General features: G+C 37.9%; 1 long non-coding RNA gene and 1 pseudogene across 1 annotated transcript in view; one reads left to right on the forward strand and one right to left on the reverse strand.

The window, feature by feature from the left end:
• LOC120623017 (uncharacterized) overlaps positions 1–26,777 on the forward strand; it is a 56,062-nt gene that overhangs the window by 17,578 nt on the left and 11,707 nt on the right. The window lies entirely within an intron of this gene.
• On the reverse strand, positions 7,816–7,934 carry LOC120581110 (uncharacterized; annotated as a pseudogene).

The raw sequence follows: 26,777 nt of genomic DNA on the forward strand, positions 1-26,777 counted from the left end.
GTATACAGATGCTAAATCTACTCTTATATGGTATTAGTATTTGTGTATATAGTCTATATGGCCATAGATGACACCCATTTATTCTTTCAATAGGCATTTATGGAGAGATGATAACTTGTAGACACAGTTCCAGGCATAGCAGTGAATAAAATCAAACTGCTATCTCGTGCTGCTTATATTATAATGGGGGGAAGGTATATAAGAAACATATAAACATCTAAGAGAAACAAATAAGCATATAGTATATTAGTTAATGAAAACTTTGGAGAAAATTAAATGGGATAAGGAGATAGAATGCTATCGATGAGGGATTATTTTATATATGTTGGAAAAGATGCTATTTGGGTAGAGGCCTAAACAAAGTGGGGCAGTTATCCAGGTAGATAACTGGGGACAAGCAGTCAGGCAGAGAGAATATTGGATGCAAAGTCCTTAGGGGTACATGGAGTCTTCTAGAAAAAAAAAAGAAAGAAAGAAAAACAAGCAAATGTGACTCAAATGAAGTGAGGAAGGGAAAGTAGTAGGGGAGGAAGTCAGAGGGGTGGTGGCTGGTGGCAAGGTGAATCATGTGACCTTGTAGACAATTTTCAGGACTCTGGCTTTTTTCCTGAAAGAGATAAAGAGCTATTGGAGGACTCTGAGCCCAATTGTGGCAAAAGCTATCTTAAAAAGGTCATTCTGGCTGCTTGAAGGGACTAGATTGGGGGCAGAGTAGGTGAAACAGAATCAGGTAAGAAATCAGTAGCTTGGGCTCAGAGATAGCGGCCGGGAACATGAGGAATGTTTGGATTTAAAATATTTCAGGCACGAACTGGACAGGGTTTGCTTATGAATTGGAAATGAGATGTAAGGGTAGAAGAGGACGCAGTCATGACACCTGTGGTTGTGCAGTGAGAAACTTAAGATAAAGTTGCCATTTACTGAGAGAAGATGGCAGAAGGGCCCATTTGGGGGTGGGAGAGGAGAAAATCACAACTTTGGTTTGGGATGGATTAATCAACTACGTGGATAAACATCGAAGGGTGACATTCAAAGGGCTGAATGAAAGAACTTAGGGATTAAATATAGTGAGATGAGAGTCCTAAAAATCCAAAAAGCCAAGTTAAGTATTTAAAGGTGAAGGGAGTTTATGTTTATTGCTGCTGATGTGCTGTGTGTGATGAGGACAAATGAATGACCATGGTATTTGGCGAAAGAAATAATTGACAAGAGTGGTTCTAGTGGAGAGGTCAGATTAAAAGCCTAATTGGCATTGGTGCAGGGAAATGGGAAGAAATCAAGACAGTAAGTGTACATCTTGTTCTAGAAATGCTACTGTAAGGGGAAACCGAGATATTGGGCAATAGTTTAGGGAGGTCACGGGATAAAGGCAGAGCTTTTGGTGAGATAGGGAATATTACATGTTTTTGTATCAGGAGTAATAGAGTCAATAGAAAAAATGTGATAATTCAGGAAAGAGAGGAGATAACAATAAAAGAGATATCCTAGGCTAAATGAGAAAGGTCTAAGGGCGCCCGGGAGAGGTTGCTCTGGGAAGTAAGGTGATGTCACACATCATAACAAGAGCAAAGACACATCCTTGTGGACATAGATGCAGGGGCTTTGGTATATTTGGTGATGGACGTAGGTGGAATTTGTCTTCCGATATAGCTTCTATTTTTTCAGTGAATCAAGAGAAATGATATTCTTTTCCCAAGTCACATAGCAATAAATCACAGAGCTGTCTGGATTTCAGATTCCAAACTAGTTGTTTTCATGACACCACCATAGTAGCCTAACTTTCTTCAGGGTAAAAACTAAAACTTATCTACATTTTAGACATTCTCATTTAGTGTTAATATTCTGAAGAGAGGTCATCACTCAATTACCAAAGCTTGAATTGGAACCATTTTTCCTGGCCAGAGGCATCCACTGAACTTTTCCACTTATACAATAGTAATCCCTTACTCGTTTTCCTAAAGTTTTCAAAGCTCAAGATTAATAATAATAACCTAATTTCATAGCAAGATTATGAGGTCAGTATTAGTAGTGCCACTTTGCAAATTCGTAAATTAAGGCTCAGTAGGATTAAGAAATTTTATCACTTGTAAGAAACTTGTACTCTATACTCCTAGCAGTTCATAGGGCTCACTAAGTATTTGTGGATGAAAGGAGAGGACCTGTTTTGTGAATTTTATTACTTAGTTGGCGTTCAGTTGCACAAACAGAAAACCCATCTGAAAATGGCTTAAATGATACAACTGCCATTTAAAGTCCAAGACGATTTAATGCAATGACTCAATATTATCCCAGTGGGCCAGGTTTCTGCCAGCTTCATATTTTGCCACTCTTAATGCACACTTTGTCCAAATAAGGCAGCCTGGCACGTGCAACTGGCACTCTATCTAGAGGCTGGTCTAAGGGAACATTCCCATCTTGTGTTTCTTTAAGATCAAGGAAAACTTTCATAGACGCTCTCCCAAATCCTGACTGTGGATTCATCTAGATGCTGTACCTACCTACACCTAAAACATTTAATTGGCCAGAGCAAGAAAGGTTTAATCATGAAGCTGAGGGGGTTCAGTCTCTCCGGGGACATGGCCATTTAGAGGATAATGAAGACAAGATTAATGAGCAAGGAAAAAGGAAAATGGGACCATCTGGGAGTAGGTGGCCAGTCATCTCGTGTGGAGTGGCTGGGATTTGAACCCAGATATTTGACTGATTCCAAAGGTTCTGTCCTTGAAAAAATTTCTTACCATTTTTTTTTCTCCTCCTCTTCCCCTACCCTATCCCAATCCATACACTTTTGCTGTGAGTGTTCTAGTAGCCAGTGCCTATTAGTTAAGCATAATTCCTCATGTAACACCTTAAACTATCCCATAAATGGCCAGATTCTAAAACACCGTAGTTCTGAGGCACAGTATAGCTCATCTAGGACCAGTCTACAGTCACCTCTCAGGACTTTATTGATCTTGGTTGAAAATTAAGTATTTTATCTAGCCATGAAAGGATAAATTTTATACTAATATGAATCTACATATGAAACTTAAAATCAGATTTGCTGAGGTCAAGGAATCTATTACTTGCCCTATGGTTTATCTGATGATGATTCTACATCAGTGATATAAGGAGTGACCTTATATCACTGATGTAGAATCATCATCAGATAAAGGTCAAGGCCAAGTCTTTTTTAAAAATAAAAAAACCAAAAATACTAAAACCTATTGAATGGGAACCATATCAGGTATTGTATACATAAACCAAATGTTTAAATGTGGCCTTCAGGCTCTATCTTATGGGTGCCTCCCTCATCTTGCTTCTCCTCTGACCTTACCTGCTACCATCTGCTCGCTCTTGTTGGTGTTTATTTTTGCATAGTTCATATAGTCCTACTTCCTGGCTTTTGCAGTAACTGATTCTTTGCCTAGAACTAGTATCACCTTATTATGAAGCCTACTTTTAGCGCCATTTATAAAATAGTTCTCTGACCTTCTAAGTACGAGCATTCTCTGTTCCATTTCCTGGATTGTTTTTTCTTTACAGCACTTTACAGCATCAGGCATGGTATCTATTTGTAAAATTGTATTTGTCTTTCTCCTCCTACAAGAAAGTAAGTTACAGTAGGCTGTGGTGTTTTTTTCTATTTTATTTCTTGTTATATATACCTCTACTACCCAGAACAGTGTCTAGTATTTAGTAGACAATCATTACTTCCAGAATAAATGAACAAGTTGCAGTCCTTGCTCTCAAGAAGCTCCCAGTCTATTGGGAAAGACATGCAAACCAATCAGTCAGCTAACTGACCAATTGACCAACCTAGCAGTAATCCAACCACCCACAGGATGGGTCCCGCTGCACTACCCGCATGAGACATAAGAACACCGTACAAAGTTAGGCTGCCTGAGATCCGCTTCCAGCTCCACCAGATCAGCCCGATGTGTTTAGGAAGGTTTCTTAAACTCTCTTTACTCTCAGTTCTTCCATCAGTGAATGGATTTTTTGAGGAATTAGAGAATCTCTGTAAAACACTTTACACAGTGCCTGACATAGCATAAGTGTTCAACACATATACAATTTTATTATATATAAAAAAGAGCTAGATTCAACGAGGGCACCCATGAGCTCTGCCTGAGGAATTCAGAACAACAAAGAGGGAATGAGCCTAAAACTTGGGTGCTTTGTAGAAATTTATCACTTTAAAAAGGGTAAAGGTGTGTTAAATTTTTAGTTCCTTAAAACTTTTTAGTATAGAGAGACAAACCATTATTACTCTTATCTCTGATCGTCAATCCATGTTAAAACTGGGGTGACTGGCTTAGGAACAGAATCACTTCCCAGGTGCTAAACCACTAGCAGACAAGATCTGCCTAAAGAAGTACTCAGTTCATTTTTCACTACGATTTTCCTCTTGTTTTACATGCAAGTGGGCAGAAGCAGAGAAGTTCAGAGCTACAATTCAACTTTAGTATCATGTAGTCAAGTATAACGAAGTTACCTATATTGTCACATCTTCTGTGATTTCTATAATATCAACATTTCTATATCATTTAAATATTTTCCTTGCTTTCAAAGTAGAGAATACTATGCTTTCTTCTGCTTAATTTTACAAGCATAATGTATAGACTGTTAGACCTTGATTTGCACAGAGTAGGTGAACAAAGAACATTAGAGTTCAGAACTATAAACTGCCACAGTAATTTGTTTTTGCAAATAATATGCAACTTGTGTCAAAGGAAGAAAAATACACGTTATTTCACTTAATAACAATTATCTAGGAAATGTTGTATCATTATTATTTTGTATTAGTTCTACTTGCGTTCGTGTTAAATGGATGAAAGCTGAATTAAAAGGTGACATTTGGGCTATTTCCTAAAAAATTGTGATTTTTCAGTCTTTAAATCCATTTCCTTGGCTCATGTTTTCATCTAGGCAATTTCGCTACTTTAATGTTATTTAAAATTAAATTTGTTCTTTGGTTCGTTACAATGCTTAGCAAGTTAATAAGTTTATAAATCATAATTAACTACTACTTTCTGTTCTGTTGCCCTTCTGAATTGCTTTTTTCTTTTTTTTTTTTTGACTTTTTTTTTCTCTCCCTCTGTAATTTGCCACATGCATACTTTATTTTAAAGATGGGTAGACCTCATTTTCAAGGTGTGGTGGGTTGGCTTCTTCACTGGAAATGTGTGACCATGTTGTGAGTGAGACACGTGAGTATGTTGATGCATACGCTTGCACGCGGATGTGAACATACATGTGTACAGAAATGCTGAACTGCCTCCAGGGAGCATCGTTTTTTAAATATTTTCCTCCACTTTCCTGGGTGCAATTCCTGAATCATGTTGATTCCAACCTTTCATTAGGAACTCCTTATTTCTGTACAATAAAAGGAACTCAGATAGAGCATAACGAATTTTCAGACACTTTAGCAAAGCTTTAAAATGTTCAAAGAGAGAGTCAAAAGGCCTCAGTCATTAGGATTCTACTTACGGAATGTGGGTGAGCTTCATTAGAATGTGAAACCACAGAGGGCAGAAAGGATTCCTACACATGCCTCTTTCTTCCTTCGTTGTATCACATCACACAGATCTTCCCTATTGGTTTATCTAGAAAGAACTGTGATTTTTAGCAAGAAGGGCTGCAGAGGCAAGTGGTTATAATTAACAAGTCGTAGGCCTAACTGTACCAAAATGTTTGCAGATCCTTCCTCACCCTCTGGCAAACCTCATCCTCACAAGCATTCCAGTTCACCTGAGTGCCACATACACACGTGCTTGTTCACGTTGTTCTTTAACTTAAAACATTCCTGTGTCTTTCCTAACCCTCGACCTTTATCTCTTCTGACTGTTACAAGTTTTCTTTGTCATTTTCTTTTCATTCTTTCTGAAATAGTTTAAGTTTTATACTGATGCCGAAAAAAATATAAAAGTGATTTATGTTGTACAATTTATGTAGTTGATCTCAGGCACTTTTTAGTTCTTTCTTGTCTTTCATGAGTACTGTTTTTCCCTCTATAAGACATGAGGACAGGTGCTCCTCATTTCCTCCAGCTTTTTCTACACTCTCAAATCCGCAGTGATGATGGTTCATACATCTTACACACTTCTTGGTTTACTTTGCAGCTTTCTAATGAGACATGTCCATTGCATGAGACCATCTTCTGTGGTGACCTTTTAATTGATAACACTATAAATCCACAGCCCCTAGCACTTTTCTCCCCTCTGAATGGCTGACAGGCACGTCTCCCACCTCTCCGTGACCAGGCCAGGTCAGCTCCTGGAACATCTCTATCGGTGCCACTTTCACAGATAAGCACCTTTAAAAAAATAAAGTGATGACCCACTTTGACCCTCAGGGAATTCCACCAGATTTTACCTTCTCCCATTGGTCTTTATCTATTCTATTTGGTTTCCATCCTAATAGCTCCACGTGTAGATACTTAAGACTGAGAAGTCACCTGAGTGCTGTCCCAAACTTTTATACTCAACATTTGCTTTTAAGATGCTGGGCCCTTTCTTGTCTGCATATCATAAAATAGGTCTGTAATTTAAGCCCTGATGATACCACTGGCTCAAAATTAAATTTTTGTGAAATCTTTGTGCAAAGTGGAAGCAATTCATTCTAGACCCAGAGAAACTCCAGATGCTGTTACAGATGCGAGGAAATAACACAAACCTAACACTTTTCTAGAAAATTCTTTCTTCTGAGATAGTAAATTATGCTAACACTGATATAGAGAGTACCGAGTTCTAGTACTGCCTCTCTCACAAACTTTAAATAAAAAATATTAAATAAGCTTCTTTCTTTCTTTGAGATTTAATATTCATGTTAAAAAGAAGGAAATATGTTTTTATAAACATTTCTTTTCCATTATGTGGAGGACCTGCAGTGTTATATCACACAGGCATGGCACAGAAAGGGGAAGAATTTGTCAACATTTCTATAATCCACCACTCCACATCTCAGAATTGATGTGAGAAAGGAAATGAAGTATAAAGCGTCAAAAAAATTGTATATATTCAATAAGTTTTGGGTCTTTTTACACATAGGTGTCACACACAGGTATTTAATCTATCTGTATTAATAGACATTAATATAACATCGTAAATTAAAAATCTGCATAATACATTTGATATTTTTTTACTATATTAATTTTTGAGAAACAATAAAACCTCTTCTTCCTTCCAGAAGCAGGATAGAGAAGATAAAGGAAGGAAGTGCCCTCACATCTCAGTAGTTGACAACCAAGGGTTATTCTCATCCACATTGCATAACCGTGATGAGCTGGATGTGGCCTGCATCAGGCCACTTTTATGTCAGAACTCAAGCCGAGAGAGAATTTTCTGTTGGGAAGATTGTCAGTCTTATGCCAGTGGGATCATAGATGTTGAGACCACACGATGACCTAAACATAAATATGGACATGTCATTTCCACTCACATTTCATTCACCATCCAAGTCACACATCCAAACCAGAATACAATGAAGCCAAAATATTTAACCCTTGCCAAGGCAGACACAGTAGCTACTGAAGAGTCCCGTGTCAAAGGAAACATGAGAAGTATCACAGGAGCGAATGAAAACACATGCAGACACCTACTAGACGAAATCATTTGGCACCAAATACAAATATACTACTCCCTACTCTGTCATTAATTTTCTTTGTGATCTTAAGTAGTCCACTTAATCTTAAAATCTTAAAAATGAGGCCATTTTTTATTTTTATTTACTTTAATTTTTTTTTTTCATTTTTTTAGGCAAGTCAACCCTTGGTTGACCTCACAGATTGCAAGGAACTTGTCAGCTTACGACCTCTTATTTTTTATTTTTTTTTGCCTACAGCACCTGGTTTTCCTAGGTGGTCTCCCATCCAAGTACTAACCAGGCCCGACCCTGCTTAGCTTCCGAGATCAGACAGGATTGGGCTTGTTCAGGGTGGCATGGCCATAGACAAAAATCTAAAGTAGAAGTACTAGACTCTTTGCCTACTTTCTAGAATTAATAATAGGAAGAGATTAGATATGAAAGTGTCAAAGTTATTTTTGCAAATCAAACAAAACTCAAAGAAACAAATGTCCAGTTGGATCCAGGTATCAGATGCCACTGTGTTTACTTATTTCACAGATCAGAGATTATTCTACATAGGAAAATCCATTATTCCCCTAGCCTGTCAATATCTGCAACGAGCTGCAAGAAAATAAATAAAGATTTGCTTCATCCTTTGTATCTTTGGAAGTTTTAATGTACAATATTGCTTTCAAAAGATGTCCAAATATTTTTAAATGATATCACTTTAGATATAAAGGAAGTCTGACCTTCTTTGATCAGTCTTCAGGCGTGGCTGTAAATTAGACAGATTCTAAAAGAGAGGTCTGACCACTAGGTCTGTAATCAAGGTGTTAGCAAGACCATGCTCCCTCTGAAGGTTCTAGGGAGGGACCTGCTCAAGGACTTTCTCCTGGTTTCTGATAGTTCCTTGGGGTGTGGCAGCATACTTCCAGTCATCACATGGAATTCCTCCTGTGTACATCTCTATCTCTGTGTCCAAAATTTCACACCCCCCCTTTTTTTTAATAAGCACATCAATCATATTGGATTTTAAATACTTCCCCTGTTGACATCGCCTTAATCACACAATATCTACAAGGACTCTATTTCCAAATAAATTCATATTCTGAGGTACTAAGGGTTAGGACTTGAACCTCTGAATTTCTGGGGACACAAGTCCACCCATCACACGGCCTAACTTAATTTACTGTGTAACTTTAATTAAATAATTTTTACTCTGTCTTTTAACACCCATTTTTTTAACTGCACATCTCTTTGCCACAAAATGTCTAGAAGCACCCTCCACTTCAAGATTCTAAAATCTTGAGATAGCAGATGCTAAGTTAATTTCACAGAGAATTAAACCAACCTAGGCCACAAAACACATCCGACCTGCTGATTTAAGAATCCATAAGAGTTATTATTCTCTCTCAGAAGCCTTTGGCCTAGGTAGAGAATCATAAAATGGCTGAATTGAAAGGCCCTTTCATGGACATCTTGGGGAAACTGCCTTCTCCATCAAGTGGTTTTCCTGTCTTTGCATGAATACTTAAAGTAGCAGGAAACTAGTTACCTCTAAGCCTGTCTCTTTCATGTCAGGACACATTGGGTTGGTCAGACACTCCTTCTAAAGTTGGTCCAGTCGCTCTTACTCATAGGTCCACATTTATTCTGCTGTGACTAGACCAATTTAATATCATCTACTAGAGCTGATGCCAGCCCTGTTCTCTGCCGATTATCCTTCTTTTTGACACCTTCAGGGTAGACGTTTGACGCTGCAGCATCCGGGGAGAGACGACAGCGTGGATGTTCCTAGTTCTTTTATTCTTTGGTCTAAATTCCAAATTCTTTAGCTCTCAGTCTAAATCACACAAAAGCAAAAATAGTGACCCAACCTATCAAGTATTTGAACTGCTCATTGAACCAAGAGGAAACCCAGATATAGAGTTAGGATATTCCATCAGGTAAACACAAGCTGTGGCACTATAGCAGTTAATTTAAAGTAAAAAAATACCTTTATATTACACTGAGGAGGACAGATTAATTGTGACATGCTTAGAAACCATTAATATGTGTGGATGCCTATCAAGTAATTATTCAGACCCACACATTCACAAGAAAAGTAGAAAGATTTTTGCTAGAAATTTACATATACAAATTTAAAAAGTTCATTTCTAAACGCTGCTGTGATTTATACTCCCACATTTTGATAATTTGAATTATGTATTAAACACATACTTTAAAAATACTTGTCATTATAATATGCCTTATACAACAATGTGTTATATTTCTCGATGGAAATTCATTATTAATATATATTTATAGGACACATTCAAATGTATCAGGAAATGTAGATGCATTTATTGGTAACAAATGAAATTAACGAAGCATCTGCAAATGAGATTTTAATTTACTGTTACCTGAAACTTAATAAAACCTTAAAGCTGGATTTATGAATTTAAATCAAGATGCTAAAAATGAGTTTTTTTTTAAAGATAGGAGAGGAAAAAAATTAATGTTTCTACTTTTCTCTTAGCACAAAGCACAGTTTACTAAAAACTTCAATATGAATATGACATTGCAAAATAAAAGCAGTCAGAATCTAGCCTAGATAACCTATCAGCAAAATTATATATATAATATACATATATATGTAATATATACACACACACATATATATATGAGTTTGACTATGGTAGCTTCAAGGCAGCACAGGGAGGCAAGACAAAAGAGAGATTACCAGAGAATAAAAACACAGAATATAAAGAATGTTAATTATGGTATTATTTTAAACACCATATTATAAAATCTCAATGAATCCTAATGAATCAAAGGATTTATTTGAGCCTAACAATGGCTAAGTACTTAAAATGAAATCAAGAGAGATAAGGCAAAGGAAAAAAAAGGTCTATCTTGTACTTAAAATTCAGTAAATAGAGAAGCATTGCATGTAAGGTCAGTGGAGAACTTGAAAATTTGTTCTAATTTCAACAATGTATTTAACTCTCTCCAAAGCTGGGTCTTTGTTTCAAAGTCAGGTCATTAGACTTCACCCTTAGCCATATCTTCTCAGCCCCTAGCTTTGCTGCATTCTGTTATTTATTTCCTTTTCTGTTACATAGAAATGGAGACTTAATAAAAGCGTATTTTATTTTCAATCTGCTACTTTATGGTTCTTGCCCTGATAATCATTACTTCTGTTTATTGCAAAACAGTTTCTTTTTTCAAAGACATACATCTTAAATGACCATATTTATGTGCTGACTGTTTCCTAAATAATAGCAAACTTCCCTTTAGCTACCCTAGCTCTTCTCTGTGGTTTGGGGACGAGGATGGATTGAATGATTGATGGGCTTCATTGGTGAGCAGGGCTTCTGGTTGGACTCCCTTAGGCCAGAGCTGAACAGCCTAAGCAAAGTGGAAGGTTGATAAATTACTCAAATATTTTTGCCCAACTTACCCTTGAAGCCCCACAACCCTAAATAGATCTGAGGACAAAGGGAAAATGCTGATATGATTCCAGAGAACCCAAATCAAGTTGATAGTCCCATTCCCCTTTGATGCAGAATAACGTCCTCCTTTACTGTCTCCTATAAAAAATACTTGTCATCGTGAGGAAACTTGGGATCACATCTAGGCTCCAATATGTACCCTCTTTAACCTCTCTTTGCACCTTAGTTTCCTTACCTGCAAAATGTGACTCTGATTTAATCACCGCAGAATGCAGGACGATTGTGTTGCCCTGCCTCCATGGATGAACAAACATATAAGGGAATACGCATCAGAGAGATTGCACAGTTTGCCCCAGGTCATATATGTAACAAGTGGCTGAGGCAGAGTTCCAACCCATTTGGGGAGCTGGGGATCCTGGTACAAAGTCCTCCCTCTCTGGAGGTTTGGTGTAAGAGATGTGCCAAAAAAATTGGAAGTAAAAGATTTCTGCCTGTCCAGAGCATTATATCCCCTTCTCTTAAGATTTCCTTTTTCATAATTCCTGGAACAATCCCGTCTCACACTATCTATACATGTAGAAGTTAAACTTGTTTTCAGTTTGTTTGTCCTGGTACACCCTTAGGTGGCCAGCCAGTGACAGCTTGGTTATCACTGCTAATTCCTTGAACTCTCCTGCCAAGGGATTTAGTGCAGATAGAACAAAAAAGGGACAGACAAAATACAATCAGAACCACATATCAAGGATTACCCATGGGAAGCAGACAGTCACATCAGGTCACTCTGAAGTTAGGTTTCACTCTCCTGAATTTTTTTCCTATATAATTAAACACACAAACATGAACTTGGAACCCAGCTTAAGAGAAGTCATGAATTTCTATATTCTTACCTCTGGCCACATCTTATCCTGATATCTTTACTTGTAAATCAAGTAGGAGACTCCCTTTTTACAACTTAAGATGAACAACCACCAGAAAAATTACCATAAACCGACTTCCTCTTATCCTCCCTTGGCAAGGCTAAAGCATAAAGCAAGAGGGTTGAAAGAGTCTGGATCCCTGCTTTGAAAACCAAGACTTATCTCTGTCAAATAATTTATCACATCTAATTAAGACTATATCCCTAATGAGCAAAAGTTTATTAGTTTAGATATCTATGATTTGTATGTTTGTTTGCTTCTTAAATCTGTCCGGGCCATCGAACTTATTTCTTCTTCTGAGTTCCAGAACTCCATGAATGACCTCACTCCATACCACACATGCAGTACCCTTAATCAGAAACCCGTGGGTCACCTTACCTTTACTGCATCCCACTGCCATTTTGGACCCCAGCATTGACCTCCCCTCCTTTATCCAAGTAGTTTCTCAAAGAGTGTCATGGAGCCATTCAGGCCTCCATGTTGACACTAAAATGAATGGTCCCTTTAAAGTGTGACTGTGATTACTTTCCCTGCGTTTACAGACCTCTGGTGGACAGTTTACTTCCCTAGCTTCATCCTTGCTGTTCACCCATTACTACCTTCCACACCACAACCAAGCCCCTGGAAGAAGCCTCCAAGCGTGCTGCCGCCTTCACTCACGCTGTCTTGGAGACGTCTTCCCTGCCCACCCGGAGAGCCCCCGCTTATCTTTCTAACTGTAGCTCATGTCATCCCATCTGTGAGGTGATGTTTGTTTGTTTAGCTCATCAGGAAAAAATTGCACGTGTGAGACCCCTCTCTGAACTTTATCTTGGTGCCTCTATCACCACATTGCATTTATTTGTGTAAGATTTGGTTTCCTCCATTATACAGTGATTTTCTTGGGGTCAGGACTCATGTCTCGTCTAACTTTATATCCTTAATGTCCAACATAGGGGTTAGTATTTAAAAAGCATCAAATAAATATTTGTGGAATAAATAAGCAGAAGCACAATTTATTTTCCTAATTTACTGTCATCTGTCTCAGAACAACCCTTTCAGATACTCTTGAAAATTATTTTCATTGTCTCAGATTTTGCAGTAACTCAGACATCCTGTCTATAACACTTATTAATCATAATAACTTTGAAATAATTTCTCGGTGCAAATATTCAGGGTCTCATCCATAACTAAGTGAAATATAGTCTAAAATAATCAATCATTATTTTCTAAACCAAAGACCCTGTAATTAAGGAGTCTGTCAATGTGCCAACTACTTGTGAGTCTAGAAATTAATTTTTGTTTGTTAAAGGACCTTAAAGATAATGTAATATAGGCCCATTGTGAAATGGATTAATAAATTGCTTGTCTCATTTCACTTGTTCTTTTCTATTTAAATTCTATGGGAAAATAGAAAAGTTGCATAGTTTTATTTCTATAAAAATTTGACATAACACTTACTTTTTTTCATTCAGAGGAATCCTTCTGGCCATCATTCTGTTTATTTGTATTTGATTGTAACATGCATGAAAGGAGGAAGTAAACACTTGAGCATTTATGTCAGGCAATATAGATAAATAATTTCATTTAGTTCTCTGCTGAGTTCCTTCACTCAACAAAACATACTAAGTGCCTTCTATATGTCACGTGCACATTGCTGTTTGTCTTTTGGAGATGGTTAAAGCTGAGGCCCAGAGGATGGGTCCGAACTACCCTGTGCTTTACAGTTAGTAACTGGCAACACCAGAATCAGAACCCGGGTCTGTCGGACTCCAGGACCTATGTCCATTCTGTCACTCTTTTGGTCCATAAATATTTGATTCCGAGGCACCTTTTCTTTGAAGCAGTTGAAGGAAAGTTGAAGGAAAGCCCAGAGAAGCCAACATTCTTATGAAAAGATCCATTCAACATATAACTAAAGCATTTCTGAGTTGAAGCAGGGCTTGGTGACCATCTCATCCAGCCCTTTCATTTGAAAGTTGAGTGAACATTGGCTGTCTTCTGCAGCCCATTTATTTGTTTGTTTGTTCAACTGATATTTATGGAACATCTACATGTGAAAAACGGTGTTAAAACATTAAACAAAGCAGATTACAAGGTACATTAAGTGAACATTAATGAGAACATCAGCAAAAGCCAAGGACTTTACGAATAGCGTACCAAGGACTCCAATAAAAGAGAGTGATCAGTGGGAAATGCGAAAAATGCAGATCCATGTCAAAAGGAACGGAGAGGAATAAATAGAAGTAAATCAGCAGAATTTGGTCAGCACAGAAGTCCAGAAGAAACCTCAAAACATTTACAATTGCCCTGTGACAGTGGTTTGGGATGAGATTGAATGCTTCCCTAATGAATAGAGAATTGAGAGTTTATAGCAGGAATATAGTCAGCAACTCATATGGGTTGTCTTACAGAAATTACACTTGAGATAACAATATAGTAAATTATATGTAGTTCTTATCCCAATTTTTTATCTCTTTAATATATAAATATTTTCAAGTGTTTACTACCTATCAAATACTTGTAGATTGTAGTGCTTATGACTAGTGGTTTAAACTATTTTTGTCTAAACACTTTATCACTGTTGCACATACATATGAATAACAGAACGTCTTCTGATACTGGTGGAGATGGGTGTGTGTATTGCCAGGACCTCAGGTCACAACTAGAGCCCAGATCGGAGAAAACTAGTCAAGTCACCTTGCTTTCAGACAAAACCAATATTTTGTCTGGATATGCCAGATGTTACCATTTCTCATTTAATCTTCATATAATTTCTCCCTGTGACAGCCAGATTTATCTTCGAAAGCTCATTTGCATTTTTAAAATCAAGGTTTTATTTCTGATTTTAAAAGTGAGATATGTTCACTATAGAAAAATTTAAAGTACAGAAAACTTCACGACTAAGAGGAAATCACTCTTTTTATGTTGCTGTATTTTCTGGATTTTACTGTTTAAAAAATATATATATATATAACAGACTTCTCAATATTGACCTCAGTATCCTTTTATTATTTACTATGTGCTTTTTACATATAAACATCATTCTTAAATGGCCCTATAACTGACACCATACTTATTGAGCACTTACTACTTGCTGGAAATAACCCTAGACCACTGAAATTTACTAATTCTTTAATTCCCACAACAAAATAGTGAAATAGATCCTTCATTTTGTTATGAAATTGTCTTTATTTTACAAATGGAAGCATTGAAGTGATGAGCATAAGTAAGTTGCCTAAGGCCACACAACTTGTAAGAGGTGGAGCCAGACTAAGAATCCAGACAGCTTGGCTCAGAGTTTACATCTTAACCACTAGGATCCACTGCCTCCCATGTGCAACAGACTATGTTATTGATAAGCTCTCATGCTTATGTAAGAGTAAAATACATGCATAGTTTTTTAAAAGTCGCATAATTCTGTAACATGTGTAACAAAATCAGCAATTCCAAGCTCAAACCCTTCCAACCTCTTAGTTCTAACAGCTGCTCTCAAATCCTGTGGCTGTTTTCACCAAGTGTTTACCTTCTTATTTCTAAATAATGTGTTCATCCATACATGGTATCTTTTTTTCATTTTTAGGTATCATCTATTGACCCCCTAGCATGAAGGAGAGATTCAGTTCTTCTATAACCACTTTTCCTCCTCAGACATTCATTCCACCTTCCTCTTCCTCTTTCTACATTCCTAAGAGCTTCATATAATCTCCCTCCCTTCCTGCCTCCCTCCCTCTCTTCCTCTCTTTCTCCCTCCCCGCCACCCCACCTGTCCACTCATAATCTATTTTTCCCTTTCTCTTGAGCTGGTCAGTTTCTTCCGTAAAGAACCCTCACATTTCCTACAATTCTAAGACTGCTCACCAGAATTATAAGAGTCAAACAAGGAAAGGGGATTGGAGATGGAGTCTCACCTTTCCATCTGTAGACATCCACTTAATCTCTTTCTTTCTAATATGTTGTCTCAAATATGTTGTCTCATTAAAATCGTCATCTGTAAATTCAGTCTTCTATTGAAGCTGGGAAATGGTGGTTCCCTGGTCCCACAGAGTGGAAGAGGTGACCAGAGGACCCGAGCAACCTTATAAAGACAAATAAGAAACACTCCTGAGTTCATTCTTGCAACTCATTCTATTTTCTGAGACAACTAGTGTCCAGTTTCAGAGCCTTTCTCAAATTCTCAGACACAAAGTGGCTTGTGTTGGTTCCCACCTATCTCCATTTTGCTAAGTCAGTTTCTACTCTTCTGTCTACTTTCTATCTTCTAAACCTTTGTTTCTCTTTCTTTTCCTACTTTGATTTCCTCCTTCGTTCTCCTTGTCCTTTTAGGCGTGTGCCCCTGTTAGTCTTTTCCTGTCATTTTAATGAACTATTAGGAGAGACCAGACACAAACCAATGTGTTCGATCTACCGACCTACCGTGTTTATGTTCAGCAGGAAGTCCCTAACAACAGTTTCAGGCATAGCCTATTGCTCCATCTTACAGACAAGGCAGTAAGGCATGGAGACTTTGTAGTATGCTCAGGTCATGAGGTAAGTGAATTAGCTTGTGAATTAGGTGCTCTTCCTCATGGTCTAGCTGACTCTGGCCTTAAACCTGGGTCCTCATTACTGTAGTATTTTCTCTACCTCCCTTAGATCTAACCAACCCAGCCCTTTATTTATTAGTCTGCTTTAAACTCTAAAGTCTAAAGAAGGATATATGTGACTTCCAGAGCTTCATTCTCACCCCTCAAATGTGTCCTTAATTTATTTCCTTGAAATCCAAATAAATAAAGTATTCGAGTGATGTAATGGCTTCAGGCCAGAGCTCCCTGTGATCCTGTTACAAATCTTGAGTTGGTTGTTTCCATAAAACGTCCCTGCCTATAGCTCAAAACACACATAAACTATCATTAATCTCTCAATTTATGAGTTGTTGTATCTTCTCGGATTGGTGCATAAATATTTGGGTAAAGATACATGGAGAGACCACCTAGGTGACCTTTACTGGTTTCTTTCTCCCATGGAAATATTTTCCAGGGGTTCTTTTCTATCTCTATATGTCAAACATTATTATACCCATATATAGAGGATGCTTAAAAATTAAGTTAATGAAAAAAATTGAGTTAATGACGATTATCAGAGTCAGGAGGAATTATACTGATTACTCTGTTTGCATTTATACATTCTTTGGTTAATCTTTCCTTTTCACCTTGTTTTTTCCTCTCCAACATTTTATTATAAAAATTTTCAAACATGTAGCACAGTTGAAAGACTTTTACCGTTAACATCCACGTTCTTACCACCTAGTTTGTCCCGTGAGCATTTCACTTGATTTTCGCATCACACATCTTTCCATCTCTCTGTCGCTCTGTCTGTCATCAACACTCCTATTTTTTACACATTTCCAAATAAATGGTAGACACCTGTATACTTTCCATTAACTACTTCAGTATGCTCACTGCTAACTAGAGTTTAGTATTTATTTCTAATATTTTTCTTTCTTTCAAAAATTGACATACAGTGAAATGCAAAAATCTGAAGTGCGCATTTATCGAGATTTTACATATGCCCTTCTTTCCTGGTCTTTTATTTTCTCTTCTGGCCTCCGCATTTACTTACTAGGTATTTATCAAATCCATCCTTGCGCCAAATGTTAAGCGTGACACATTAATATGACACATGCTAAACAGAGAAGACAGTGGCTAATTCTCACAGTGGAGATCTGGGAGTTAAATAACAGAGAGAAGTACAGCAGAAAACATTTATCACTGAAGAAACCCGTGAACAAAATCACAAAGAATGGAAAAAAAAAAAGTGTTTTGGGGGCAAAATGAAGTTGTCTTTTATAGCTTGAGCCTAGTGAGACAGGGATGGCTAAGAGACATAATTTTTCTAAACCCAAAGTTCAAAACTATATGTATTAGACAAATTGGCAATAAGTGAGATGCTTATTGCTATGGCACCGAACTTAGCAGAAAGCCTGTGCTTCCTCAGTTGGTCATTCCTGAACCCAAAATGGTAAGTGGACAACCCAGATCTCAGTCTCTTTTATTTCGTTGGTAAACTGCTGAAATTCAGTTTTAATATATGTTGATCTCTGGCAGACTACACATTTGCTCCCAAAATGTCTTAATATAAATGTTCGGGGGAAAACAACTGAGTGATTATTTTAAATATGAAAAGATCACTATGTAAAATGCTTCATTAAATAGAACTATTAATGCATTTGCTACGAATTGGGGGAGAAGGAGAAATGTGAAGAATCAAGAGGAAGACAAAATAGTAAGAAAAAGAAAATAACCTATCTTTAAATTTGTGGATTTGTTATCGTGGACGTGATAGCGGGCAGACCTGTTATCATTCATTCATTGATCCAACATGCTGTGATGACAGAACCTTGAGAGGGGCTGTGCGTGTGTGCCCCTAACTAGGGCACTGTTTTCTTGACTATCCAGGTAACTCTGACTTCTCTGACACTATCCTAGTTTAGGATCTCATTTCAGGCAACACCCCCTACCTGGTCTTCCTGCATCACAACTCTGTGCATTCATCTTGAATGGTTTGCTGAAATGCAAAGATGTTTATCATTCATTCATATATATATATATATTTTAAATAGCATTTACTCTATACTTTCTGTTCTCAATCTATCTTATGTTTTCTATGGTAAGGACTACCATATCATACTGTTATGAAATATCTAAAAAAAAAGAAAAACTTCTCGAGAGAACTGAGATTTGGCCACTTTTTCTTTAATCTTGAAGTCATATCACACTCCCCACACAGAATATGTGATCAGTGAATTTTTCTTACCTTGAGTTCTGCTATTCAGGCAGCGAGTATTAAATTGGTTAAGAGAACCATGTAGATTGTTGAAGACAGAGTAGTCTAGAGGAAGATTTCTGAAATAGGAAGGGTGGTTGGGATTTGGGTGAAACCAGGCTGGAGGCTAAGAAATCGCAAATGGCAAGAACTACATACACAAAGAAACAGAGATGGACCTGAGCATGGTGCGTTTGAGATCAGCTAGAACGATCTGCTTTGGTATCTGTGGACTTTATTTTCTATTTTTCTCTTCTTTCCAACCAAATTTCCAGTTTTGACATTGTTATTTCTCCTTGATATTGTAACAGAAGGAATAGAGGGAGGAAATCAAGTGGCCAGAAATTACTGTTTTTCCATCAAATACACCCATCCACTCATCCATAAATTCATTCATTTCCCCTATTTATCCCATTAAATTGTTTACCCATCAAGTCAACCATATATGATTCAACCTATTCTAAGCATCCTATCCAAAAGAACAATGGGAGTGAAAATGATGTGTTCTGGCCAGAAGGTGAATTGATAATTAAAGAATAAAATTAGTCAGGCAAAAGAAGATTGAGAGAAAGAGGTTACAGGCCAGCCAGTAAATGACTCTACGGATGTCAACGACAATTAGCACATTGAGGAATGTGTAAATAGCTGTAACTAGTGCCAGATTATCCTCCACACAGTAAGAAAGACCTAAGAATACCAACCACTCTCTAAGACATCTCTGCCAGCACAAAGCCTTCCTACTTCTTTGACAAGCATTATTTATTTCCAGACTCCATGCTTTACCTGAGAACAGAATTCATCATTAAGATGAGCCACCCAGACCTTCTTTTAGGAATAAAGAATTTATTATCCAGCCACTGGAAGTGCCACTGCCAGTTAGCCCTCAGCAGTCAGTCCTCTTTGGGACAAGTGCTTTGGCTGAAAAGAACTGCTTGCTCAACTGGGGCAGCCTTTATCCAATGTCTGGTTGACACATGGTTAAAAGGCCTCTCTCTCCACTCCAACTGGGGATAACTCTAAAAGGCCATCCAAGTTTCAGAGCACCTCATGAAGTCATTTGAATCCTTTGTTGAGACTACACTGCACCTGACTTCTCCATCTATCCACTTCTGCTTCCTTCCCTATCTTCCCACAGGTTTTGATCCCAAGAGTACTCCTCAATAAAGCTCCCACAACATTAATCTCCATCTTAGGGAACTAAACCTGCAATAAAAATAAAGACAGATAGGTGAGTTATCCAATAGAAGCTCAGACAGATGCAGGTGATCTGCTGGGACCCTATAGTTATGTTCTGCCAGTGCCAGAAGTGACTTGTGTTTCTCTGAGGACAAGCTAGTAGAAGCCACCCTAGCAAAAAGCTTCAGCTGATCGACAAGCAGGAAACCTAGAGAATCAGCACATTAAGGCGAGGGCGATCCTACCACATTACTTTATCCAGTGTCCTCAGTTTATCAATGAGAAAACTAAAGTCCATAGGAAATCCACTGATGAGGCAGGACAGTATATACTGCCATTGGTTTTACGTTTTTTTCCACGTAATTTTTTGTTGTTGTTTTATATGGAGTAAGTAGGCAGTAGCTACTCCTAGAATTAGAGCTTGAATAGCACTAGGGTCTCCATACCTTCATCAGTAGAAGATTGGCAAAGGCAATTCTCCCTGTTTGGTATCTCGGGCTAGGTGATGTAGCAACATGGCTAATTTTTTCCACATATTTAAAGATTATTCTTTAATACACTCTGTGATCTGCTACCTATTCATCCATGTATGCTTGGATACATGTTATGAATGTGGGCAATGACTTGAATTCACATCAATCTTTTTGCTGTCACACTCTTTCCCATTTGTCCCCCTGTCCCACATGTGTTATGAACAATTCTTAGGTTATTTTATACAATTTGTTAAAAGACATTAAGTAAGTATCGACTGATCTAGGACCAAGATCCAGGGCTTCCAATCCAGAGGCTCCGATACCAGTAAATAAAAGTATAAGCCAAAGGCATAGATATGTATAGTTACTTATAAAGGGGAGGGTTTGATTTTTTTTGTTGTTAAGTGCAACTTTCCATATACAATTGGAGATAGAGTGTGGGACAGACAGTAAATCGTTTTTAATTCCAAGTTAAAAATTGTAAACTTACTTTTTTCTATTACTTTTGATGTGACATATTAGTTTCAGGTGTACAACATAGTTTAAAAATTGTAAACTTAATTCAGTATCCAATGGGAGCCACTGTTTCTGCAGATCATGAAAATCTGGTAGCGGTGTGAAATATTAAATCGAGAAGGGAAAGATTGGAGGTGAAAGTCAACTAGGGAGACTGTTGCAGGTGTTTCAGAATATTTATGGGATGCAGAGAAAATGGAAAAGGGAGAAGGAATATTAGGGATTGTCGACAGATTGAATTTAAAGCAGGTAGAATGGTTAAGTGAAAAGACAGTGGATTTTGATGTCTGGGAGATGGATTTATGTATGACATAGGTCCATTACTTTTGTGAACGTAACATCGAAATCATATTTTCCTTAAGGAAACGGGTATATATGACCTGTTTATACGGAAGGTACTGGTATTCTGTAAATACAAATTCTAATACTATGGTTGGGAAAGGGGGATTGTAGGAGTCTAGAACCACCTCTAGGAACCTCACGTAGATGGATGGGTTGATGGTGGTAGCTTTCTCTGAAATGAGAAAATTGAGAAGAAGACCAGTGTCTTAGTCAGCTCAGGCTGCTGGAACAAAATACCACACCAGTCTTAAACAGCAGACGTATTACTCACAGTTCTGGAGGCTGGGAAGTCTAAGAACAAGGTGCCAACGGATTCATTTCTTGCTCAGTTTCCTCTGCCTGCTTGAAGATGACTGCTTTCTTGCTTTGTCCTCACATGGCAGAGAGAGTGACAGCTCTGGTCCCTCTTTTTCTTCTTAAAAGGACACTGATCCCATCATGAGGGTCCTCACCCTCATGACCTCATCTAAACTCGATTATATCCCAAAGGCCTCATCTCCAAATACCATCACATTGAAGGTTAGGGCTTTAATATATGAATTTAGGGGGAAAACAAACATTTAGTCAATAACAGGTAGGATTTGGAAGTTTCAATTTATTTTTGGATAAGTTGGTGTGGAGTTGCTTTCACAACACCCAGTGGACATGCTTGATTGGATACATGCCAATTCGAGAGGCAACATCTGACTAATGAGACAAATTTAGAAGATGCCCCATAGAGATAAATGAAACCATGAAAAGTGACTTCAAGAGGGAGAAGGCAGAATAAAAAGATGTGCATCCTGAATACTGAATCTCATGAAACAATAGGATTATAGTTTGGGAAGCAGGATGGGAAGTTGCAAGGAAGGAACATAATGAGCCTTTAGGGAGACATAAATAAAACAAATAACATGAATCATGAAGAAACACGGAGGTTAGAGAAAGAATGCATAAAAAGAATGATGTATAAATGTGTGTGGGTGTACAGGGGTATGGTGGCTATATAATGCATAGCAAAGTTTCCAAAAGTTGTCTCATGTGAAACACCAGTTTCATGAATTAGCTCCCTGAAAGAAAGCATATGTGGAAAGATACTTCGGGGATTTCTTCAAGTTCTGACAGGTTCTTAGAGTAAATCATCTGATAGAGCTCTCAGAAATTTAGCAGTAAGGCAAGTTGTTTCACTCCACATTTTAGAAATATATTTGAATAACAGACTCAGCTACCTATTTCCCTACTCAAATATTTTTAATTAGTCTTCTTCAGAACAGAGTTTGGTGGATATCCACCACATGATCAAATCCCTCTGGAAGACTGAGGTGAGACCAAAGCATTGCCAGAGACCTCAGGATAAATAATGAGAATGGATTGCTTGGTGGAAAGTAGATTGGAAATCATAGAATTACTGAGAGACAGAAGAACGGGAGGCAAATGTAGGCTCTTTTTCATGGGAGGAAAATAATGAGGATCATTTGTAGGGATACTAAGCTCAAGAAAAATTTTACTTTTAATTTTTAGTTTGAAATAATTATGTACTCACAGGAAGTTATAAAATAATATATGGGAAGGTCTCATACATCTCATGTAACTATGTAAAATAGCAATATCAGGAAATTGTCAATTGGGACAATTGTCAGGGCATATTCAGGTTTCACCAGTTATATACGCATTCATTCGTGTATGTATGTAATCATATACAATTTTGTCATATGTGTAGTGTGTGTAACCACCACCATAATTAAGGTACAGAATTTTTCCATCATCATAAGGCTTCTTTGCATTATCTCTTTGTAGTACCAGTCTCCTCACACCAAAGCTAAGGCCTGGGAACTCTAATCTGTTCTCCATTTCTATAATTTTGTTATTCCAAGAATGACATATAAATGAAATTGTATAGTATTTAATGTTTTGATATTGGCTTTTTTCACTCAATATAATTTCCTTGAGATCCAATCCATCCCGAGTTTTTATGTGTATCAGTAGTTCCTCTGTTTTTTACTGCTGCATAGTATTTAATGGTATAGATGTACCATAGTTTGATTAACCACTCATCTGTTAAGGAACACAGGTTACTTATAGACTTTGCCTTTTGTGAATAAAGCTGCTATGAATATTCATGTACAGGTTTGTGTGTGAATATACCTCTTCATTTCTCTAGGATAAATGCCAGACTATGATTGCTGACTTATATAATAGTTGCATATTTAGTTTTATAGGAAACCCTCAAACTATTTTCCAAAGTGGTCATACCGTTTTGCATTCTCACCAGCAATACATCAGTGATTCAGTTGCTCTTTATTGTTACGAGAATTTGGTATTTTCTGGTTTTTATTTAATCATTTTAATAGGTGTGACTGATATCTCATTATGGTTTTAATATTTATTTCCCTAATAGCTAATGATGTTGAGCATCTTTTCATGTACTTATTAGGCATCAATATACTTTCTTTGGTGAAATAGCTCTTCATCATTTTTGTGCATTTTCTAATTGAATCATTTTTGTTATTTTTTTTCTCTTGAGTTTCAAGAGTTCTTTATATTCTAGAAATTAATCCTTTGCTAGATATGTGGTTTGCAAATATTTTCTCCCCGTCTGCAGATTGTTTTTCATCCTCTCATCGAGGTTTGTTATGAGCAAACTTTAAAAATCTTGATGAGGTCCAATTTATTATATGTTCCTTTTATTGTTTATGTTTTTATTGTTAAGTCTAATTTACTTTTTTTGTCTAGCCCCAGATCCTGATGATTTTATTGTGTTTTTTTTAAAGTTGTATAGTTTTACATTTTTTTCATTTAAGTTTGTGATCTATTTTGAATTAATTTTGTACAAGTTATGAGTTTTAGGTCAAAGGTTACTTGTTCCAGTACCATTTTTTGAAAAGGCTGTTCTTTTGTGCTTTTCTAAAAAATTATCTGGGTACATTTATCTGGGTCTATATCTGGGTTCTCTATTCTGTCCATTGCCCTGTTTCTTCCCCTCTGCCAATTACGGCTGCACACTGTCTCAGTTACTATGGCTGTGTAATAACCCTTAACATCAAATAGAGTGATGCCTTTATTCTTCTTTTTCAAAATTGTTTTTGCCTGTTCTAAGTCCTTTGCCTTTCCACATAAATTTTATAATAAGTTTGTCTATGCCTACAAAGAAATCTTGCTGGGATTTTAATAGGAATTGCTTTAAATCTATAGATCAATTTGGAGAGGATTGACATCTTTACTATGTTGATTCATAAAGGGAATATTTTATTTTGAGTGGGGAAATTTCAGCAGTTTTTAGAATAAGGGATTGAAAGAGAATATACATAATTGAAGCAGAATCATCGAGGACACAGAGTTGATAAGGGCTCAGATGGAAAGGCTTAACTGCAAACCTCAGACCTCAGAACCAACATAAACTGGGAGAGGGAGAACCCCAGAGAATTAATTGGCCAACATCGAGAAAGAAGAAGCCGTATCTCCGAACTTGAAGCTAGTCCTCTAGATCCAAAGGGAGATATAACTTTGTCTGGAAAACCACATCCAGTTCTCACCTCCAGTTGAGTGAGAAGAGGACATGAGCATTACTCTGGGGATCCACGAGTTCCAGACTCTGGAATAAAGGGGAAGTATCTCTAAGAGACAGAACATTAGGAAGAGAGGGCAAGCCTGCTGCTTGAGGTATTAATGCTTTGGATGTAGCCTCAAGGGCTACTCAGTGTTCCTTCTCTTCTAGGATTCTGCCTGAAGCCCTCTCCGATTCAAGATAAGAAGCCTCCATCTTTGAGTCTCATCTACTGCCTGTCTTTTTTGCCTGATTTCATCTCCCCCAATGCTGAGTGAGCAGGTGTCTGGCGTGACTTCTCCTCACTCTTGTATCTATTCTTCCTAACTAATGGTTCCCATTTATACTAACCTGGCCTTGTCCCACACAAGCTGCTTAGTTTGTTGGCTAAGCTGCTGATACCTGGATAAGAGTGTAGAATAGACTAATCCACTGGAGTAATATACCGAAGAATTCTGCAGAGACATGGCTGAAATAGAGATAGTGAGATACCAATCCAGCATTTGTGTAGACTTTCTAGTAGGAACTCATACTTTCATTGCGTTGTTTTGTTTTTGTGTGTGTGCATGTGTTTCATTTATATGCTCTGCTCCATTTACATCAAAGTTACAACCCCAGGCCCCATCCAGAGTTACAGATTGCAATCGCCTGGTACTTCTCTAATTTTTCCCTGTTAAGGTTTTAAGCTTGATGCCACCACTGTTCCTTCTCCATCTGATTTTCTAGGTTTCTTACAGGAAGTAAATCACAGCTTTTAGTGGCACTTAAGTGTCTCCATGTGTCAGTGAAGCTTACTGCAAATAGTCCCCCGTGAACAGGCTCAGCTGAGTTTTCGCGCAGGCGCCACGGTAGGTAAATCCCAGTTCCACCTCTCCAGACCTGTGTACCTCTGTCACTTCAGGTCTCTGAGTCTTCATTTCCCCCTCTGTCAAGTGTATTGTTGATGGATTCAATGAGATGATGTGATGGGAATATTCAGAAATTAGATAGTGGCGATGGTTGAACAACATTTCGAGTACGACCACTGCGTTACATGCTTTACAGCGGTCCACATGGCGAATTTCATATTATGTCATTTATCTCAATTAAAAGAGAAGTTTTAAGAAAGTGTATAATGCAACACTGCACACTTGGAACGTGTCCAGAAGATTTCATCCCTTTCTCACCAGGTGAAAAGTTGCAGCTCCTGACAGAAAGCTTGGGGCCTTTGCTTCATGAAAATCACTTGAAAGCAAGTCCTAAAATTTACAAAGAGGACCAGTAGGGACGTACACAGGACTAGAGCTGGGAGGACTCTCCCTGTCTGCTGATCATCCCAGCAGCCAGCCCCCCCTCAGCCACCGAGGGTCCAGAGGCATCTTTTGCTTGGATTTTCCCTGACCTCTACTCTCTCAGCCTTTCCCCTGTCCCCAGAGTTTTCCCTCAGAGAGCCCCACCAGGAGGACAAGATAGATTTTTGGCTTTCAGACCTTAGTCTCCAAAGAACTCCAGAAGCAGCTGGAAGATTTCATGTGGATGGTGATTGTTCACACTCAAGCCCATAAAAAAATAATAATAATAAAACCAAAGCGTGGGAGAGGAAGGGTCAGTGAAAATAAACATCCCTGGAAGACATCCCACAGCTGTGCACTGATGCAGCACAGTGCCGAGGTTTGGGAGCTTCCAAAATGCAAAGATGTCAGCAAGGAAGAAAAGCAAACTCCTGCCCATAGGTCCCCAGCCCTTCATGGTGGCCACAACCCAGAAATTAGACAGGAATTTTCTTAGCTTTCAGGTTTGTCCAAGGAACTCCTTTCAAATATGGGAGGTTACCGAAGCCAGTCTGTGGTTTGGCTATAGACTTAGACAGTATTTGGGGTTTTAGGTCAGGAAGGCTGTACGTCTGAATCATGGTTCTACCACTTACTGATGACCTTGTTCAAATCACGTGACCTCTCAAATCCTCAATGTCCCAGTTTCTGAAATGGGCTCATAATGTTTACCTCGATGTTTCCTTGAGAAGGTGAGAGATTCTGACTATGACAAACAATAGCGTCTGTCCCATGTCACGCAGCAGAAATGCCGA

The sequence above is a fragment of the Pteropus medius genome, unplaced genomic scaffold (assembly GCF_902729225.1).
Source record: "Pteropus medius unplaced genomic scaffold, Ma_sr-lr_union100, whole genome shotgun sequence".
Taxonomy (NCBI): domain Eukaryota; kingdom Metazoa; phylum Chordata; class Mammalia; order Chiroptera; family Pteropodidae; genus Pteropus; species Pteropus medius.